Genomic DNA, 11,189 nt, shown 5'->3' with positions numbered 1-11,189 from the left:
ACATCATAAGATCCTTTGCCTAAATCTTTCTGATGCTTGGTCGCGCCCGACATTTCCATTCTCTCGACGTTTGAGTTATGTGATGAAATTTAATTTCTGGGATAATCTTTACTGGTTTGAATTTGTCATTAGTTCTTAGTTGGTAATCCGTCTTACAGAGGTTATAACTGAAGCTAATTGAATTAATTTGAAGGCAAAAGTAATGTTGATTGATAAACTCTAATGTAATAAGTTGTAATGGTGGATTGTATTTTGCAACTTACAATGTGTTACACTAATTCGGTTGCCTAAAATGAGATCAGATGCATTCTTTATCGTTAATGTTCTTCAATATTTGCGTACCGTACTAAAAGTAAATAAATGTGATGTTTGATACAGCATTCTTTTTTATGGAATTTACTTCGTAATTTTCAACTATAATAATTAAGCTGCCATCTCTTTTATCATTTTGTGAATTTATACAACTTCTTTAAAGGCTCTCTTTGTTGAAATGCAAATGGAAAGAAAAAGGGACGATCGAAATCATCATTATGTGGTAAATTACAAGATGACCATCTATGTGGAAGTGCTACTCAACAATGGAATGGAGAGTGTTCCTATTTTTACTCAACAATGGCATGGATGGGTTCACAATATATTGCTTTTGAAAGCCAGTTCATTTATAAAACAAAGTGCGATTGGAACGTGAAGAAGGAGATACTAAAAAACAAATTATTAGTGTGGAAAGAGATAGGATACCTTAGATAGGGCTCTGGAGTTGAAGTTAATACCAATGTTTTGAAACCTAACCTGAGGTGAAACCCGGCAAAGTTGCTGGGTCTCGGGTTGACCGGTTTAACTGGTTTGACCGGCAGTCAAATCGGTTCACAAAAACTTCTAAAATTTAACAAATACATCCCTAAAAATTATGTTAAGTCCATATACATTTAAAATTTAGCAAACACACCCCAAATACAAATCGGTTGGCGATTGGTTGGCGACGGTGACACCCCAGATGCAACCCCAATCGTCCCTTGAGCCAATTCCCCTTAAAATATACCTAAGATCTGGTCAAAATAGGTTCGATTTCAACCAGATCTCACTGACGCCGACATTCCAGGCAAGATCTCATCGATGCTGGTTTCGACAACCCTCCTCATCACCGAGAAATTACTCCCCTCTTCCTCCCGACCAAAACCCACCTCACCTCACCCCCGTTACCCTCACCAATCGCCGGCAAAAGCCGGTTGTTGCCACTACCAGTTTTGTTTGATTTTTGGTTGATTTACTCACCGGAAATAAACTCCGTCACCACCATTGCATTCATGGGCACTTTATCTTTAAAATCCCCAACATCTCGACCATCAATTGTCCGCCGATCATCCTCCCAAATCCTAGGGTTTTGGGTGAATAGGAAAAATATAAACCCGACCTATTGAAGCTTCCAAGTCCCGGTTAAACCAGCTGGGCCAAGCCGGGTTTTAAAACATTGGTCAGTATTGATAATATAGACTGTGACATGGCTTTGGGTTCAAATCCTTTAGGAAAACTAAGAAATGAAGCGGGATTCATCTCCAGATAAAACTGAAGGTTGCAAGGATAACCCATTAAAATTGTCACGCCCCCTCCCGGGTAGTCCCTATCCCATCGAATCCGAGCCCAAGGGACCTGAGAACCCAAGAGGAAGGTGAATAAATCACAAAGTCATTTATAAAATCCGTTCATTATAACATAAGTTAAGTAGAATAGTTATCCATGCACGTACAAAGAATCTCTGGATGCAAAAAGTCAGTTACAAAACATAGTATCAGAGTACAATAAATGAACACACATCGTGAGGTAGAACATGCATCCGTAGGCCAACCTAGAGCGTACAAGTAGCTCCGCACGAACCGTGTAGTAAACCCTGGGGGGAGAAAACATAAAACAGTGAGCTGGGAAGCCTAGTGAGTGGATAATACATTTATAAAGAAAATACTTGTAAGGGAAAATATATTTCATGTAAAAGCTTGATGAATGTTACACAGCCACTGATCCATATATGCACTCATACTCACCACCACCATACTAGTACCCAGGGGACCAGGAATCACAACTCTAAAGTATAGGTCCCTAATATAGACAATCCATTAGGCCACCTATAGTCTATCCTCGAGGTGGCACCATCCACGGTCTATCCTCAAGATGGCCGAAATCATCCTGGGATAGCCATACTCGACCCATAGTCTATCCTTGAGGTGTCATGATATGGCATCCCATCGTAAAATCCCACCCATGGTCTATCCTCGGGGTGTCAAACTGTTTGGAGCTCGTCAGGCGCTCGTCCTGTCCTGGTAAGATGGTCTAAGCTCATCATCGTTCGGTAGTACGGGTGTTGTGTCGTTTGCAACAACTACTAGCAAGTGTACTAGTCTCAAGTAATACAGTATAACAAAATACAGGTTATCGTACCCAAGGGATTGCGTAAACAAGTACTGAAATATTAATTAGTCTTAACTTTATTTAGATAATCAAAACTTAGAATGGTGATCCTTAAAACTGAAAATATTAGAAACGAATTGCAGTAAAACTAAAATTAAGAATTCAATGAGAGAAAACGACTAAGACTTCAGGCTCATCTATAACTTCTCTGTACCCCTCAATTTGCTATGGTCAATGAATTTATTTAATTAATGTGACAACGGGATTTGCTAGGTTAACCAACATTCTTTCTCAAGCAATATTAATTCTACTTCTATTTCATAACCTAGATATCTCTATATAGATTTAACGAAATAGACGAGCATTAAGCTTTATGAAATCCTCTAGCTTTCAGCACAAGTTAATCCTGCCTATGACTATTGCATGTATCAATTCATATATCTCTATATCCAATTAATCCATGGCCTATATTACTAGAGCATTCATGTGATATCTCCTCTCGGTCTCAATCACACAAAACAATTCTATAAGAAATTGATCAAGTTCCTAATAACATTAAGCACATAATATAAGCTCATCATTACAAAAATAATTCACTGACCAAAGAGTAGAAGATTGATCACAAATCCATAAATAGACTAACCTTAGTCTTAGCCTGAGAAAATTAGTTCATAATAAAAGAAACAAGAGTAGAATCCAAAAAATAAATCATATTGAAAAGTAAAAACAAACTCTTTGATGAATTTTGTTCTTGATTCTCCTTTCTCTTTTGTTACACAATAATCTCTCTCCAAGAATGGGTAAAATTCAACCTCCCAAAAAAGAAAACTTAATAACCCTTAAATACCCAAAAGAGTCCTAAGTGAAAAAGGAAAGAAAAATTAATAAAAACCCTAAAAGTGTCCGACACGGCCCTGGCCGTGTCCAAATGTACGTCACCACAGCCTAGGTCATGGTGTTTTCTGTCCTCGTTATTTTATTTTCATTCAACCACCACGGCCATGGTGAACCACCAATGCAAGGCCATGGCCTTCAAACTTGTTAGCTAATCTCAATTTCTTCAAGCTTTGAGTTCCAATTTCATTCCAATGCTCCAATCTACTCAATTAACGCCTGAAAATTACAAAATTCTCCAAATCAATAGCTAACCATTCATATTTCAAACTTAACAAAAACTAACATAAAAAACACAGAAAACAAATGAAAAATTAACTAGAAGGCTATAGAAACAAACCTAAAAACACTAAATTTATGCAACTTATCAACGGGCCATCTCTATGTGCACACGAAGTCAAATATTATCGCTGGCTGAAGTCTAGAGGGGATGGGTACTCCCACAAGGTGGTCTCTAATCCAATTCATCGAACACAACCATACATATGTGTGTATGCGTGTCTATATATATATATTCATCGAACACAACCATACATGTGTGTGTGTGTGTGTGTGTATAACAATGTAATGTATAATTAAAATTGACGTGTAAAAATGAATGCGGTGTTTGTGATGTTAAAAAATATGCATCAAGTAAAATATCCATGTACGCCCCAAAATTTATTAGTCATTACACTTCAATCCTCTAACTTTTAAATCTTTGCAATTTACCCCTTATCTATATGACAGGTTTCAAAAGTTATAAATTAGCCCCTGAATTCTTTGCCGCAGTGAGGAAATTCTTCACTGCAGCGAAGTTCTCCCGAAAGCTCCCAGAACATCTCAAGAGCTACCTCATCGTGGCAAGAATTCTCTTCGTCGCAGCGAGAACTAGATTTTTCATAAATCTGGGTTTCTTCTCCACCAAGCCATGTTTTCTCTCAACCTTTTTCTCTTCTCTTCAATTTTTTCACACCTTAAATACACTTCAACACACCCATATATATGCAAAGAATCATCCTAAACATACAATACACACAAAACACCTAATTTCGAGATCTCCATGATCCCATAATTCAACCCATAATTCCAACTCTCTCTACAACTCTTAGCTCCTCCACAACCCATACAAACAAACCAACCCTTTCAAAAATGGTTGGATTTTTCATTCAACTACACCAATCACGCACATATAATGCACCCATGATAAACACACAAAATGATTTTTCCAAAGTATGATTTTAATGCAATATTTATAATATTCCACTCACCAATTCTTCCTCCTTAGCTTAGGTACTCAGATCCTTGCTCCTCTTCACCTATTGTCCCCAAATCAACCCACCATTAGTTACTCCTTAATATTAAAGATAGAAAAACAAAAAATGTTGAAGTGTAGGATGAAACGCATGCATGAACAGATGAACTACACTTACCTTGAACAATTTTTAGATTTTTTTTCCCTATTTTCTCTCCTTTCTGTTCCTCTCTTCTTCTTCTTTTTCTTCCTCTTCTGCCGATTTACCCAAAATGAGAGAACCCTAGCTCTTTTATGCTAATTGAAAATTTTCAATTTAGTCCTCCATCTTTTCAATTGTGACACCTTCCTCCATCAAGGTTTCAATTTCATACACTTTGCCCCCTAATTTACAAAGAAAACTTCTTAATGAAATTAACAAAAATTACAGGGTATCACAAAAATCCTCTTTCTAATTCCCATTGTGAAGACACTAAAAAGAGAGTAACGCTTTGGAAGTAGAGAATCGATTTCATTGAGATGTGGATATTGTAATTTCATTAAAATTGAAATATGACTTTTGTTGTGGGAGAACGACATTTTCTCACCCACGGGTTGGCAAAACGACACTTTCCCACCCTTCGTTAGGTTTTGTTATATTTTCCGTTAATATTTTACTAAAATACGAAAATACCCTTAAATATTTAACTTTATAAAATTTTTATTATTTTTTAATAGCCAAAAAGTCAAATATTAAAAAGTGAAAGGAAAAAAACCCCACTTAAAAAGTTATAAGTAATGCTATGAAACTGTTTAAATTTAAATGACTTTAATATTTATTTATTTATTTATATGTCATCAATATCCCATCAATATATATATATAAAGTTGAATACCCATGTGGGTTGTTCGCCATGTGACACATTTTGAAACTCATAGAATTGTTCCTTTTTTACACATAGGATTTGTGGTTGTTATGTGGTTGAATTTTATTGGTGATAATGTAGAGAGATATTAATTGCTGCATTGGTATTCCAAATCCAAAGGTAAAAGCATACCTATTTGACTGACACGTATGACTTTTTTTTTTTTTTTTTTAGCTCTAAAATTGCTTTATTTTGGAGCTCTAGAATTGCTCTCTCTTGCGACATTGGATGTGTGGTTTAATGAGATATTTTTAGCTCTAAGATTCATGAATACCTGTGCTGGTTGTTCGCCATGAATACTCATGCGGGTTGCTCGCCATGTGACACATTTTGGAAGCTTTAGAATTGCTCTATTTTGACAAATTGGATTGACAAACCAAAAATTGCTCTATCTTGACACATTGGATTGATATTTATTACTGTACCTATAATTATTAATTAATTAAAAAAATAGAATATGTATTAATAATAATAATAATACAGGTGCATTGCATTAGCGTTCTAAAGGTCTAACTACAATGACACCTTGGATTTGTGATTGAATTTTATTGGTGATGATGTAGACAATATTAATTGCTACATTGGTATTCCAAAGTCTAAATAAATAGACATAAATATTGGATTAGATAGGTGCATTACATTGGTAGTAAAAGCATACATGTTTATTAATAATTATATAAGTACATTGTATTGACATTACAAACCTTTTTTTATATTCAATTCATATTTAATTGTGTTGGCATTTGAAAGGTCTAAATAAGGGATTATAAAAGGAGCATATGTTCAGTTGTATATTATTTCAATATGTTAGTTGGTGTCAACAATACGTCTGGTCTTTTGTTAATTGTTTATTGGTCATGTTAGTTTGTGTCAATAATATGTATGTTCTTCATGATTTTGTTAATCGATGATTTTTTATTTATTTATGTTTTTATTGTTGTTTATAGGTCAAAGATTCATGAATTGGCATGGAATAAATGAAGAATGTCCGATTGACATTGTCAAATGAGTTGTTATTTTGATTCATTCTTCTTAACTGTAAGTATATCTTCTAACTATTTTAATACAAAATTGTAAATATATCTCATAACTATTTTAACGATTCTTATTGGCTGAATGATTATTTTTGTTCGGTTAATCTATTTGAATAATTAATTGTGTTAGTCTTGCCGAACGGTAAGTGTATTCCTTAACAATTTTAATACAAAGATTAATTAACTTTTGTTGATTTCGTTTTCAGGTAACTATTGTTATACAAATGAATAATTATTCTTTAACAATCTTAAAATAACGATTGATTAAATTTTGTTATGTTTGTTTTCAAAGAAATGTTAATGTACTTTACTAAGATCAAATCGAGGATGATCCTATTGTCAGCCGAACTGTGAGTATGTGTCATATCTATATTAGTAGAAACAGTTCATTTGTGTTGAATATGTTTTCTATAATAACATTCATGTAATTTAATTTGTTATATGAATGATTAATTGTTTATGTCCTACTGATGTGCGAGTATATACGTTAAATGAATTAATTTTGGCTGATTTCATTTTCCAATTAATATGTGTTATTTGAAATATTTCTTATCAGTCCTAATATGATAATCCTTTAAATTTGGTTCAAGTAAACCATTAATTTTATCATTACACGCATTTCGGTTTCAATGAACAATAAGTAGTAAATTGATCATAACTTGCTCAATAAAAATCCAATTGATGGGAGGATTAAATCTTTAGAAACTAGACAGACATGGCTTTATATTGATATATTACACACTTAATTTGGATAACTATAGCCCTACTGTCGAACCATTCCTTTTATCATCACACAGTTTGTCGATTTCCACTAAATAGTCAGTAGTAAATTAGTCATAACTTGCTCAATACAAATCCAATTGATGAGCGGTTTAAATCTTTGAAAACTAGACAAATAGGGCTTTAATTTGATATATTATACGCCTAATTTGGATAACTGTAGCCCTACTTATGAACCATTCCTTTTATCATCATATACATTTCAATTTCCACTAAACAGTCAATAGTAAATTGACCATAACTTGCTCAATAAAACTCTAATTGATGAGAGGTTTGAATATATAGAAACTAGACATACAAGGATTTAATTTGGCATATTATACACTTAATTTGGATAACTATAGCCCCACTGTCAAACCATTCACTTTATCATCACACACATTTCGGCTTCCCCTATTTTTCGATTTCCACTAAACAATTAGTAGTAAATTGGCAGTAACTTACTCAGTAAAAATCCAATTGATGAGAGATTTGAATCTTTAGAAACTAGATAGACAGAGATTTAAATTGATATATTACACACTTAATTTGGATAACTATAGTCCCACTGCTGAACCATTCCTTTTATCATCACACACATTTTGGTTTCCTCTGTTTCTCGATTTTCACTGAACAATCAGTAGTAAATTAGTCATAACTTGCTCAATAAAAATCAAATTGATGAGCGGTTTGAATATTTGAAAACTCAATAGATAGGGATTTAATTTGATATATTTTACACTTAATTTGGATAACTGTAGCCCCACTGTTGAACCATTCCTTTTATCATCACATATATTTTGGTTTCCATTGAACAGTCAATAGTAAATTTATCATAACTTGCTCAATAAAACTTCAATGGATAAGAGGTTTGAATTTTTAGAAACTAGACATACAGGGATTCAATTTTGTATATTATACGCTTAATTTGGATATTTGTAGCTTCACTGCCGAACCATTCCTTTTATCATCACACATTTCAGTTTTCACTGAACAATCAGTAGTAAATTGACCATAACTTGCTCAATAAAACTCCAATTGATGAGAGGTTTGAATATTTAGAAACTAGACAGATAGGTCTTTAATTTGATATATTATACTTTTAAGTTGGATAAATTTAGCCCTACTTTCGAACCATTCTTTTTATCATCATACACATTTTGGTTTCTCCTGTTTCTTGATTTCCACTAAACAATTACTAGTAAATTGGCCATAACTTACTCAATAAAAATCCAATTGATGAGCGGTTTAAATCTTTGGAAACTAGAATGATAGAGCTTTAATTTGATATATTATACAATGAATTTGAATAACGATAGACGTACAGCCGAACCATTCATTCTATCATCACACACAAAAAACCAATTCAATTTTAGTGATGACAAAGAAAAACATATATTGATATGCAAATTTAGTTGTATTTGTTCTATTTCTTTTGTTGGAGATCCCATATCGATTAGGCATGCTTAAGCCAATGGGTTTATAAGAGTGGACAATCCTCCCACTCAATAAGGCCTTTTGGGTGAGGAGTTAGGCCTAACTTCAACAAGTGATATCAGAGCCAGCCCCATTTGAGTTGAGTGATTGACCAGCAGTGGGCTGTCAAACTACCTCTATTCATAGGCAAATAGACCATATGGGCTTGACCGTGAGGGCGACTGTTGGAGATCCCATATCGACTAGGCACGCTCAAGCCAATTGGTTTATAAGAGTGGGCAATTCTCTCACTCAATAAGGCCTTTTGGGTGAGGAGTTAGTCCCAACTCCAACAAGTTTGTTGATATTTTTTTATGTTGCATACATATATCGAAAACATGTTGTTGGTGAATGTAACAGATTTTATTTGTATCACAACTATCATCTTATGTTTGTTGCCGAACCATATAGCTTTAGTAAACCATGTATAATATGCCGAACCATTATTATTATCCTTAAAGGAAAATAAATATTGATATGTAATTTTAATTGTAATTATTCTATATCTTTTTGTTGATATCTTTTTATGTTACATACATATATCATGAAAAGAGGTTGTTGCTAAATATAACTAATTTCATTTATTTAACAAATATCAACTGATGTTTGATTCTGAACCATGTAGCTTTAGTCAACCATTTATTTTATTATCACACATATTTAAGTTTCCACTGAATAATTAATAGTAAATTAACCATAACTTGTTCAACAAAACTCTAATTGATGAGAGGTTTGAATCTGTAGAAACTAGATAGACAGAGCTTTAATTTGATATATTATACGCTTAATTTAGGTAACTGTAGCCTTACTGTTGAACAATTCTTTTTATCATCATACACATTTTAGTTTCCATTGAACAATTAGTAGTAAATTGACTATAACTTTCTCAATAAAAATCCAATTGATGAGAGGTTTGAATATTTAGAAACTAGATAGATAGGGCTTTAATTTGATGTATTATAGATTAATTTTGATAACTGTATCCCCACTTCTGAACCATTCATTTTATCATCACATACATTTCGATTTCCACTAAACAGTCAGTAGTAAATTAACCAAAACTTGCTCAATAAAAATCCAATTGATGAGAGGTTTGAATCTTTAGAAACTAGACAGATAGTGATTTAATTTGATATATTATACGCTTAATTTGGATAACTGTAGCCCTACTATCGAGCCATTCATTTTATTATCACATACATTTTGATTTCTCCTATTTCTCGATTTCCACTGAACAGTCAGTAGTAAATTAGCCTTAACTTGCTCAATAAAAATCTAATTGATGAACGGTTTGAATGTTTAAAACTAGAAAGATAGGGTTTTAATTTGATATATTATACGGTGAATTAGGATAAATATAGACCTACTGTCGAACCATTCATTTTATCATCACACACATAAAACAAATTTAATTTTAGTAATGACAAAGGAAAACAAATATTGATATGTATTTTTAATTGTATTTGTTCTATCTATTTTTGTTTATTTTTGGATTGATTTTGTTGTTTGATTTGTGGGTTTTATGGGTTTTATAATTATCGTCTTTCTTTATGATGCTGTCATCAAATGCTTTTTTTTTTTGCTATAGGTGGTGGTCAATTCTACTTGCAGCAAATAGATCTGTGTCACAGAACCTTTATCTTCATTGTTTCTTTAATGTTTCAATTAAGTTGCCTTCAGATTATACTGTTGGAGTTATTATTGCTTTCTATGTGAGTTCTCTTCTCAACAATCAAAATCACTTTTTTCCTTTGGCTCTGCAAGTCTCTAACTTAAAAGTTCACATTTTTCACCAAGGTTTCTCTTTCTCTGATTGATTTATAGATTTATCAATAATACCCAATGGGTTATCTTGCAATTTTTTTTGCTTTTCTTGACAAAGTTTTAAACTTTGGTTGCAGATTTCAAATGGTGACATATTTGAGAAGAACCATGATGATATAGACTTTGAGTTCAATTTGTAGATATTTTATTTATTGATTTTTTAATTATCAATTCAATATAAAATGAACTTCAATATAGAAAATATATATTTAAAAGACAAAAAAACCAATAATAATGTAAAAAAAAAAATATAATAAAAATACCTGCGCAAAGCAACTTGAAAATGAATATAAGTTATAGAAATTGCGGAAGGTTAGCATAAATTTTAAGTTTAAATAGTTGATCTTGATAATATTCAGATGATCTTAAATATCATACACGATTCACTACAAAATATTAACATCAAATATCAAAAACATGTCTGCAAAAATAATATCAATTGTACAAGGTGATGATCCTGAAAATATAATTAGACCCTATATATTCAGGTGATCTTCTCAAGTTGGATAAATGATTTAATAACATCTACCTATAATTGATAGTAATAATTATGCAGGTACAATTGTTAATTTTATCTTAACACGAGTTTGTATATATATAAAATTTATATTTACTTTAAAATTTGTATAATTTAACAATTATTATGTCTTAATCTAATTAGTT

The sequence above is a fragment of the Pistacia vera genome, unplaced genomic scaffold, assembly GCF_008641045.1.
Source record: "Pistacia vera cultivar Batoury unplaced genomic scaffold, PisVer_v2 Contig317, whole genome shotgun sequence".
Taxonomy (NCBI): Eukaryota; Viridiplantae; Streptophyta; class Magnoliopsida; order Sapindales; family Anacardiaceae; genus Pistacia; species Pistacia vera.
The sequence above is the reverse complement of the archived record's forward strand: the minus strand, read 5'-3'. Positions refer to the sequence as shown.